This window comes from Scyliorhinus canicula, chromosome 13, assembly GCF_902713615.1.
Source record: "Scyliorhinus canicula chromosome 13, sScyCan1.1, whole genome shotgun sequence".
Classification (NCBI taxonomy): Eukaryota; Metazoa; Chordata; class Chondrichthyes; order Carcharhiniformes; family Scyliorhinidae; genus Scyliorhinus; species Scyliorhinus canicula.
The window spans coordinates 5,453,923-5,465,780 of NC_052158.1; the positions used below are offsets into that span (position 1 = coordinate 5,453,923).

Below are 11,858 nucleotides of genomic sequence, written 5' to 3' on the forward strand. Positions count from 1 at the left end.
GAACATTCCCAGGGGGGGATGACCTATGGTGGCTTCTAACTTTTATAATGCCGAAGGTTCTGTCCTTCGCTTTGTCTAGAATGTGGCGGAGTAAAGGGGCTGATGGAAGGGGTTTCCCGTCTGCGGAGACAAAACCTCGTGTCCTCCACAGGGGTAGAAAATCTGTCAGACTGTTGCAGACATATAGACTGTCCGAATATATGTCCGCCGGGCTGGGGAAAGAATCGGGGTGGTCCACTATGTATGCTATGGCCGCGAGCTCTGCTGCCTGCGCGCCTAAGTGATCTGGCAATTTTAAAGCTATTTCTTCGAGTGCGTGACCCTGTGCGTCCTCGACATAGATGCCGCATCCAGTGATACGCTCACCATCTAAAACCGTGGATGAACCGTCCACGTATATCCGTAGTGGGCCACACGTGTCTGTGGGTTGGGGGCTTTGTCTTGGGTTCCCTATCTTCCTGGGGGGTGTCTTCGCTATGAAGGGTCCTGTGTTGTGTAGGGGTGCTACAATTTCACATTCATGGGGCTGTCCTGGGTATTGGAGGTTGTCGGCTAAAAATGAGTGTGTGCGGGTCCGTTTTACCGTAATGTCGCGTCCTTGTAAGAGTAGTGTCTACCTAGCTGCCCTAATCTGGCTAACTGAACCGTCCTTCAGTCGACCGTCTAGGAGTAACTGTGTGGGGGTGTGCTCGGTCAAAATGGTGATGGGGTTGAGTCCGGTGATGTAGGAGAAGTATTGCACTGCCCAGAAAACTGCAAGGAGGTGCCTCTCGCAGGCTGAAAATCCTTGATCTACTGGGTCTAAAAGTCGGGAGGCATAAGCCACTGGTCTTAGCTGCTCGTGCCGTTCCTGAAGTAACACGGCCGAGAGGGTCAGATCTGTGCTCGCTACCTCTATTGCATAGGGGGAAAGGTGGTCTGGGACTTGTAGCGCGGGTGCTGCGCTAAGGGCTTTCTTTAACTCCTCCACAGCCTCTGTATGTTGCGGAAGCCATTCCCAGGGGGCTCCTTTCTTAAGGAGGTCTGAGAGTGGGGCTGCCTTTGTCGCGAATCCATCGATGTGGTTCCGACAGTAACCAACCAGTCCTAAGAACGACCGGAGGGCTGAAACATTCTGGGGAAGGGGCAATTTGACAATCGAATCAATTCTTTTGAATTCGATCTTGCGTTTGCCATGTGTGATGACTGTACCCAAATACATCACTTTATTTTCCAAAATCTGTGCCTTTCTTGGGTTAACTTTACATCCAATCTCGGTTAAAAGTTCCAGGAGCTCGGCCAGAAGCGTAATGTGCTCTGCCTTTCTGTCTGTCTGCAGTAGTAGGTCGTCCACATACTGTACCAGACATTCAGGGCGGGAAAATTTTTCTAAACCATTCGCCAGCTGTCGGTGGAAAATGGAGGGGGAATTGTGGAATCCTTGTGGGAGGCATGTCCACGTATACTGTTGTGCTTTGAAAGTGAAGGCAAATTTGTACTGGCACGCTTTTGCCAATGGGATTGACCAGAAGCCATTGCTAATGTCCAATACCGTGAAGAATTTGGAGTTGAGTCCCTGTTTGAGCATGGTCTCGGGACTTGTTGCTACCGTGGGGGCTACTGCTGGGGTTACTTTATTGAGCTCCCGATAATCAATGGTCAGACGCCATGATCCGTCGGGCTTTCTCACTGGCCAAATAGGGGCATTATTGGTGGAGGCTACTGTTCTAAGTACCCCTTGCTCCAATAAGCTACCTATTACCTTCTCTATTTCTCCCTCTGCCTCTAGGGGAAATCTGTATTGTTTCTGTGGTCGGGGGTCAGGTCCGGTAACGTGAATTTGTCCAGTCATTCTGCCGCAGTCATGCCGGTGACTGGCAAAAGCTGTCCTGTGTTTGTGTAATACTGCCTTTACTTGTCTGTCCGTGTTTAGTGCAGTCAGGTCAAATGAATAGTCGCCTACTGCGCTAATCCGATTAGCGTACTCTCCAACTGTGAGAGTAGCGGGTGCTCTGTCTGATCTCGCCATTCGCCAGACACACTGGTTAACTGGGTCAAACGACAGGCTATGGGCATTCATAAAATCTATCCCCAGTATGTGTTCTGCTGTCCGGGGAAGATTTACTAGAACGACGGGGTGTTTGGTGGAAATGTTCCCTAGCTGGATTGCTACGGGTGCTGTAATGTGTCCCTGCTGCGAGTGTTCTGTGAAACCGCTAAGTGTGATGGTGAAGGTGGTCGGCCACGTGTCTGCCTGTGCCGCGGTGGTGGAATTAATCGTGGTGCGGGACCCTCCTGTGTCCCAAAGTAACTCTATGGGCTTCCCTCTAACCTTAGCTGTGACTACCGGTCTTCCGGATTGATCCCAAAGAGTGTCACAGACCCAAGTGGGGGAGCCCGAACACCGTCAGTCCATCCCGTCCACATTGGTCTGTCCTGACTGTATCCCTATGCTATGGATCGGTTTTGCTTTGTTTCTATTCAGAGTGCCTGTCTGCTGGCCTCTCTGTGATCTTTGGGGTGCATTACATTCCTTAGCCCAATGTCCTAACTGGCCACAGTTGTAGCATTCCTGCGACTTCTGTGGAGGGCTGTTCTTTCCTTCATTTACCCACGCGGGGTTTTGGTGCGCTCTCACTGCCTGAATGTCCGCTGCAGCCTGAGCTTCCTCTGGGGATTTCACTTTGCCTCTGCCCTGAACTGATTGCTCCCAAGCGCGGGACAATCTTTTCAGGACCCATTTCTCATTGTGGGCTTCTTCTGAGGGGTCATAACTGTTGCAAGCACTCTGTCCTGCATCTGTGGCATGGGAAATTATGGTGCGCGTCCATTTAACCATGTTTTCTCGGTTCAAATGGGCTCTATTTAAATCACCAAAAACTGCGTTAAAATGGATCCACAGCCTTCCTGCAAATGCTGTGGGGTGCTCGGTTTTCTTTTGTCGGCACTTGTTAAGTCCTTCGACTGGGTCACCTCGGTTATACCCTATGGCATCTAAAATGGAGGTGTGCATTTCCTCTAGGGTGCCTCCGCCAACGTACTGTGGGTCGGGGAGGGCTGCTACTACCGATTGGTCTAAACTCAGAACCGTGAGCTTAACCTGCTCTCTCTCGTCCAGGCCGTACATGGTTGCCTGCTGTTTCACTTTCGCGAAAAACTGGTGCGGGTCTGCGGTGGGGAGAAACGGAGTGATCTTCTCACACGCGTCCCTGAGTTGGGTTACAGTTAAGGGGGTGGTGTAGGTAATATCAGGTGCGCCTTCTGTGGTTGCTTTCCTTTGGGTGGTGACTGGATTCATTGGTGCGGTAACTATCTGATCTGTGGGGGGTTGGGGTGCTTGTCTTTTCTGCTGCGCTGCTGGCGCACATGTTCCCTGAACATAACGCTGCGCTGTCTCACTTAATTCCTTCCAGTCTGGGGCATTCTCCTCATCTAACTGCGTTCCAAAGGTGCTTTGGAACCCATTTTGCACTGAAAGCAGCGATTGCAGCTCCGCAATCTGCTTCCTGCATTTTGCATGGTCTACTGTACTCTGTCTTTGTTCTGTGGTGGCAGCATGGAGTGCTTTTAAAGCTGCCTTAAGGTCAGAGCATTGCCTCTGCAAAGCCTCTACCTGCTTCTCTGATTCTTCTCTTATCAGGACGGCACGTTGCACGTCCTGATAGGCCTTTTCGTACTGGGTCTGGGAACTGCTGAGATGGGCTAGACAAGACTGATGTGCCCTCTTGGCATCATCCACCTCTCTACCTTTCTCTGCCAACTTCCCTCTAAGTTCCATATTCTCTTTCTCGATGTCCCTGACATCCACTTTGCTCATCCGATTTCTTTCTTCTAATTCTGCCCGGAGCGTCTGAACGACCTCCTCTGTGCCTCGCAACTGTGCCAAACAGGACACGATTGCCATCGGCTTCCGTGATTTACTAAGGTTTTTCTTATGAATTTGAGAGAGGTTCTCCCACCAAGTATGTCCTATACTTCCGGGACCTGTCTCCTCATTCATACAGAACTCTTTCCAAAGGGGCCATCCCTTTCCTTGCAGATACTTGCGGAGTTCCAGCTCCCACACGGGACACTGACCTACTCGGCTACTGCTGGTCGCTGCGACCACAAACCGATCTGGATTCATGAGGCGTTCCATTGCCTGCATGGCCATTTTCTCTGACTCACTTAAATTTGGAACAGGGGGTGTTGAGGTTATGTTTCACGAAACGGGTAAGGCTTACGCTATGTTCCGTTCACAAAACTCCCGAAAGTTTGTCGCAACAAAAATGCTTTCAGGTTTTCCTTACAACCCTGTTAGTACGCATGCACAAAACACACTTCCGAATTACGTTTATTCGTTTGAACACCTTGATTACTTGTGATTTTTTTCTTTTTCTTTACTCAGATTTCTAATTCAAATTTCAGGGTCCTCGACGGAGTGGGGGTGCCACTTGTAACCGCGTCCCGTCAGGATGTCGCCACTAAATGTTGCACGTTTTACTTGGGTGTTACGTGTTTCATTGGAGTGTATTAACACGCCTCCGTTTAAAGGCCGTGTGCTTAACACTGCTACAGCTCTGTGTATGTAATTCAGCTCAGGAGTCGCCAGGTGCCGTATTTAGACACCTCACAAGTATATCAAGGTCAGGTTCAAAGTAATAAAACTGTACACTGATTAGTAAGTTCAAACGATTGATATTTATTATAACCAATATAATAAATACGCATGCATACGCTAAAGACTAATACTTATTTCTACTATTAAACGACTAAATACTTATCTAAGTAGGAACCAGTAAGGTCAGGGGACAAGGCCTTTGTTCCTTTCTGGACTGCACCTTCTGTTCACTAATAGTCGGCAAGAGTATAAGCAATGCCTGGGTCACGTAGCGAGCGTTGTTTTGGCACTTACTGAACGATGGCTGGTGCTCAACGGCTGGTGATGGAACTGGAGTCAGGATGCGATGTATCAGCAAAGCGATGAAGACAGCAAAACAGGAACCAACAGCAAGCCGGAGCAACAAAACAGAACGGACCATGTGCGGGGTCTACTTTTATAGGTCCCCCAAGTCCGTGCCTTTTCGGGGCGGTTCTCTACCTGCTGTATATCGATTGGGTCTTCTCCCAATTGATATTTTCCAAACCCCCCAACCTGAGGGTCTCTTCTCGATGGGTGGGGCGGTCTCTAGGGTCCTTTGTGATGGATACTTCTGGTGCCGTTTCGTCTGGGCGTCCACTCAAAGTATCCATTCAAACCCAAATGTTTCTATTGTGTGGGCCCAGATCTGGATCACCTCATTACTATGCAAATCGTTGTTGCCATTTACACCTTAAGCTGAGATCCTGCACCTGGCCATAAACTGGTTTTCGTACGTGCAGAATGCTAATTAGCCTTCTGCAAACTGCTTGTCCTTACTAAGACTGTTTTCTCCCTGCAGCCTTAGCAGTTCTCCATTTTGGTAGCCCAGTGTCCATCTTAGGTGGCTACAGAACATAATTCTAATGCGTTTGCATTTCAAAGTGCTGACGTGTTTGACAACTGAATATGAATGATATGTATCTGGTGAACAGCATTTCGGGGTTAGTTTGCTACCCAGCTGCAGGAAGCACTCACAATCTTCAGCACCACATTATTTTTAGGCAAGTTTCTACTTGCTGGCAAATGGCTTCTGATTTGCCCACCACACCTCGGGCAGCACGGTAGCACAGTGGTATTTAAAAGAGATCAGTGCTTTCTGGAAGGTATTCAAATCTGCTGTTTGAAAAGTGGAACAGAGTATCAGCAACAATAGTCTTATTCAAGTAAGAATGCTGTGTGCTGGGATTTATTGGGATTTCATTATTAAATTACAACAGGTAAGGGGGAATTCATTAAGGGTTATACCCTTAATACTGAGGGGCAGAACGGCAGCACAGTGGTTAGCACAGTTGCTTCACAGCTCCAGGGTCCCAGGTTCGATTCCCGGCTTGGACCACTGTCTGTGCGGAGTCTGCACGTTCTCCCCGTGTCTGCGTGGGTTTCCTCCAGGTGCTTTGGTTTCCTCCCACAGTCCAAAGATGTGCAGGTGGTTTGACAATGCTAAATTGCATTTAGATCATAGAATTTACAGTGCAGAAGGCCATTCGGCCCATCGAATCTGCACCGGCTCCTGGAAAGAGCACCCTACCCAAGGTTAACACCTCCACCCTATCCCCATAACCCAGTAACCTCACCCAACACTAAGGGCAATTTTGGACTCTAAGGGCAATTTAGCATGGCCAATCCACCTAACCTGCACATCTTTGGACTGTGGGAGGAAACCGGAGCCTGGCACTGCCAAGATGCCCCAGTAACACTGCCAGCTGGCATGGACACGGCCAGATTGGTGATGCCAAGTTGGCATTTTTTGCACCGGTATGATCCGGCCGGGGTTGCCCGGCGTGGGGGCTGCCGGCCCACATTGCGTCCGAGGGTGAGGGGGGAGGGGGAGGTCAGGCATCTGGATGCCAGGCTGGATTCTCTGGCCGCGTCCACCCTGGTGACTGGAAATTCCCGCCCGAGGTCAGTTTGCCGCCCATGGTGATCCTGCGGCGGGCAGGAAGAATCCATGTGCCCTGTGGCTGGATTCCCTGTTTGAAAAACGGCCATTGTGAAAACTGTGGCCTTTTACGCCCGAAAAACTGCCGGCAAAAGGCCACAGATTCACAGTCTTGCAGGCAGCTATCGTGGAGCTCGCACTTCCAGCTCAGAGGCGGCCGCCATGCTCCATGGTGGACCTGCACAGTCAGACGTCTTACATCATCAGGTTAAAGTCCAACAGGTTTGTTTCAAACACTAGCTTTTGGAGCACTGCTCCTTCCTCAGGTGAATGAAGAGGTAGAACACCATGGTGGACCTGGACCATGGAAACTGCGTGCCCGATCCCGACCGCCCGCTCAAAAATACCGGAGTCCCGAATTGACGCACCCCTGCCCTCTGATCGGCCCTCCCCTGACTGCGGCGGCCACGGACTGAGTCCGCAGCTGCCTCAAGAGTATCCCAAACGCCAGCACCCTGAGTGTTCCATGCCGTCGGGAATTCGGCCGGTCGGAGGCGGAGATTAACAGGCGGGCCTCTGGCAATGGCCTCCGGTGGCAGATACTGTGCGTGGCGTACTCCCTGAGTACGCCGCTTTTTGTGGAGGCGGAGAAATGCTGAACCGGTGCCAGTCCCGATTTCATGTTGGAAGCTGGATTCTCCACCCAGGTGCCGAATGCGATTTTGGCATTGGGGTGCGGAGAATCCAGCCCATGATCTTTCCCTACAATCTACAAAATGGAGCTATGCGTACGCAAGTCGCATTTCTTAGCCATGTGTTTCTCTGCACTGGCTAAATGCCCTCGGTAGTGGACTTTGTTCCCTTTTGGGAGAATCGGGCCCTTTGACATTCAGCTGTGGGTCAGCGAGAGATCAAGTGCATGGCATCTCTGAATATTTGATATAACATTTCGATTTTCTGTAAAAAATAGGTTTTCGCACAATGCACACAAAATTTGAGGATGAACGAAACTAGGAAGCATCATGAAGGGCGAGTGGGATGGTACTTCGAAATGACATAATTAGGTTGGTGAAATGGGTAGATATGTGGCAGATGAAATTGAAGTGCGACACAGTGGTTAGCACTGCTGACTGACAGCGCCAGGGACCTGGGTTCAATTCCGACTTTGGGTGACTGTGCAGTTTGCACTTTCTCCCCGTGTCTGCGCGGGTTTCTTCCGCGTGTTCCGCTTTCGTCCCACAGTCCAAAGATGTGCAGGTTAGGTGGATTGGCCATGGTCAGTGTGTGGGTTCATGGGGAAAGGGTGGGGGAGTGGGCCGAGGTAGGGTGGTGTTTCGGAGAGTCGGTGCAGACCCGATGGGCCGAATTGCCTCCTGCACTATGGGGAGAAGTGTGAAGTGATTCATTTTGGTAGATGATTGTGGTGAGACAATTTGAATAAAGGGTCCAACTCTAATTGGGGTTAGAGCAGAGCTGAGGGACCCGGGGGTGTATATGTGGATAAATCATTGAAGGTGGCAGGTCAGACTGAGAGCGGGGTTAATAAAGCAGACAGCGTCCTAGACTTTATTCATAGGAGCATAGAATTTATGTTAAAATTGAGTATAACACTCGTTCGATCTCAATTGGAGCATTGCGTCCAGTTCTGGGTGTCACACTTCAGGAAAGATGTGAGTGCAGAAAAGATTCACCGGAAGGATCCAGGGAGGAGAAACTTCCGTCCCGTGGATCAATTGGAGAAGATAGAACTATTTTCCTTCGAGATGAAAATGTCGAGAGATTTGATTGAGATATTCAGAATCATGAGGGTTCTGGTCAGAGTAGATTGAAGGACTATTCCCCTCGGTGGAAAGAGAGTTGTGTGATTGCTGAATTTGCTTCCAAGTCATTGTTTAAAGTACAGTGTGTAGCACTGTTGCTCCACAATGCCAGGGTCCCAGGTTCGATTCCCGGCTTGGGTCACTGTCCGTGCGGAGTCTGCACATCCTCCCTGTGTGTGCGTGGATTTCCTCTGGGTGCTCCGGTTTCCTCCCACAAGTCCCGAAAGACGTGCTGTTAGGTGAATTAGACATTCTGAATTCTCCCTCCGTGTAACCGAACAGGCGCCGGAATGTGGCGACGGGGGGGGGGCTTTTTACAGTAACCATTTCAGCGTTAATGTTTAGCACAGGGATAAATCGCTGGCTTTGAAAGCAGACCAAGCAAGCCAGCAGCATGGTTCGATTCCCGTAACAGCCTCCCCGAACAGGCGCCGGAATGTGGCGACGGGGTGGGGTGGGGGGTGGGTGGGGGGGTGGGGGGGGCTTTTTACAGTAACTTCATTTCAGTTAATGTAAACCTACTTGTGACAATAAAGATTATTATAATATGACAAATTTCTTCACTGACTGGTGGTCATTGTATTTTTTTATGCAGGACCGGACGTAGCCCTGTTATTTGTTCCAAACGAAGCACCTTTGAGTGTCTGCGGATCACAGAAGCTCAAACACCAGGTGAACTGACCTGTTCCTCTTCAAAATGGTTTGGTCAGATCTTTTGTACAATCCCAAGAGGGCAGATGGGGCCTTAACTTAACAGCTTTCATCGAAATGCAGAGCCAAGAATGGAGCACAAGGGTGAAAATGTAAAAACCGAGGCATTGCTTATTGTCAACCGATGTAAATCTGTGAGCAGAGAGGGATGGGTGGATGGGACTTGTTAGGAGTATCGGCATAGGCAATAAAATTTTGGATGGCATCCAAGTTTACGGAATGTGGAAAATGAAAGACTAGCCAGGAGTCCCTTACAATTGTCACGTTTAGAGGTTACAAAGGCAGGGCCAGGGAGAAAGATCGGGGATCTCAGTGTCCTCCTGCTTCCAGGTCCCTTATTCCCCCCACCCCCCCATCTATACTCTAACTCTTGCTCTCAATCATGCATGATACTTTTTCCCCTTAGAATATTCACCCAATCCTAGAAAACTTCCAGTAAAACTATAATGCTCATTGTTGGCATTTGGTGACAAATTTTGTCCAATATATATGCAGCATGTGCCATTACAACCAGTAACAAAGTGTTGGCTTGAGTGTATCTTATAGGTGATACCAACAGACTATTAAACAGAGAGGCCAAATTCTACTTTAACAATAAATAATAATAATCGTTATTGTCACAAGTAGGCTGACATTAACACCAATGAAGTTACTGTGAAAAGCTCCTAGTCGCCACATTCCGGCGCCTGTTTGGGTGCACGGGGGGAGAATTCAGAATGTCCAATTCACCGAACAAGCACGTCTTTCGGGACTTATGGGAGGAAACCGGAGCACCCGGAGGAAACCCGCGCAGACACAGGGAGAACGTGCAGATTCCGCACAGACAGTGACGCAAGCCGGGAATCGAACCTGGTCCCCGGAGCTGTGAAACAACAGTGCTAACCACTGTGCTACCTTACCGCCCAACATCATGCAATATTGTTAATTTGACAGCCAGGTACCTTCTAGTTATTTAAAACACTACAGACCATTAAACTGATTTTGGTGACTGCCTCAGCCCTTGTTAACATGTTTTTGACATTGCACCATATGAACAATGACCCAAAATTCATATTTAGGAGAACGATTTAATACAGAGTGGAATGATTGAACAACTGATGTCTTCGCTGTCAGTGAGGAGCCCCCCAGTGTCTGTGCAGCACAACGTCGAAGAATCCAGAGGACAAAGACTGAATGGTTCGCAATTGCATCTGTGTTTCCTCGTTCCGCAAGTCTGAAGACTGCTGAATTGCTGCTTTTCATTAAAATATAGTTTCAGAGTCTACTTTGCAACACAACTTTGTCACAATATTTTAAAACCTCAAAAATCTCCTAAAAGCGGCAAGATAGGGCTGAATAATATGTGCTGCTAACGAGTGAGATGTGCATGGACCGACATATTATCGGAAGCGACAACATCAGGTTGCATTCTCGGTGATAGGCCAGTCTGGGATAAAATACTTTAGCGGGCGGGTCTGAAAATCAAGAGCCGACTCACGCAATGCTAAGCTAATTGGCTCGTTACGCTGATTAAAGAGGTAACCAACTGCCATAATACATGCAGAATGGAATTAAAGAGGTATTTCCACATGGCGGCATGGTAGCACAGTGATTAGCACTGTTGCCTCACAGCACCAGAGTCCCAGGTTCGATTCCTGGCTTGGGTCACTGTGGATTCTCCTGGTCGCTTGATCAGATTTCCGTGCCTCCGTGACAATCTCTCTTCTTTACCTGTTGGTTTTCTCCTGGTAGCTTCGATCTTCTGTTTGGTTCCTCCTACGTCCAGCCTTTCCGATGCACCGAGAAAGAGCTCTGAGAGCTGAATCTCCTGTCCGTGTGGAGTTTGGGCATTCTCCCCGTGTCTGTGTGGGTCTCACTCCCACAACCCAAAGATGTGCAGGGCAGGTGGATTGGCCACACTAAATTGCCCCTTAATTGGGAACAAATAATTGGGTTCTCTAAATTTATTTTTAAAAGCAATCAAGTGGGCTGTTTTGCCCTGGATTATATTGAGCTTCTTGAGTTGTTGGGGCTGCACTCATCCACTGAAAGCAAGCACGCAAGTACAGCAAGCAGCTAAGAAGGCAAATGGTATGTTGGCCTTCATTGCAAGAGGACTTGAATATAAGAACAAAGAAGACATTGCAGTTGTACAAGGCCTTGGTGGGATAGCTTCTGGAGTATTGTGTGCAGTTTTAACCTCTTTAAGAAAAAATATATTTGCCATAAACAAGTGTTATGGGCCAGGGTTTAGAGAACCCCAAAGTGTATCAGGGAGTTAACCTGACCCACAACTTTTAATACATTGCGGTATGGGGAGCACACAGCCCACTGTACAGGGGTGGTGCAGCAGATACGGAAAAGTATGTTTTAAAGCAAAACAATGTTTATTCTATGAACTCAAGTTAACCTTTTTTAAAAACATACAGTGAACAACTTAGCAACCATTAATTCAAATACAACCCCCAAAGAATACAACACTTAAGTAATCCTTTAAGCTTTCCTTTTAACATCCATAAGACTTAAAGCACCTTTTACCAGAAGCACATCAGGTTAAAGTCACGACTGTTATTAGTTTTAAATCACCAGGATTGATTTACAGTCTTTTTTGATTACAGAGAGAGATTCATACACCTTCTGGCTGTGACTGCAGCTATCCAGCTCTGAAAAGCTGTTGATGTGGTGTATATGGATTTCAGTAAGGCGTTTGATAAGGTTTGATAAGGTTCCCCACGGTAGGCTATTGCAGAAAATAAGGAAGTATGGAATTGAAGGTGATTTAGTGGTTTGGATCAGTAATTGGCTAGCTGAAAGAAGACAGAGGGTGGTGGTTGATGGCAAATGTTCATCCTGGAGTTCAGTTACTAGT

At 48.4% G+C, this 11,858-nt stretch overlaps 1 long non-coding RNA gene across 1 annotated transcript; it reads left to right on the plus strand.

Moving 5' to 3' along the window:
• Window positions 1-6,545: 6,545 nt before the first annotated feature.
• Window positions 6,546-9,508, plus strand: LOC119975853. The gene is made up of 3 exons (XR_005462811.1): window positions 6,546-6,761; window positions 7,450-7,543; window positions 8,895-9,508. It is a non-coding gene; the product is annotated as an uncharacterized LOC119975853 (long non-coding RNA).
• The last annotated feature ends 2,350 nt before the right edge of the window (window positions 9,509-11,858 follow it).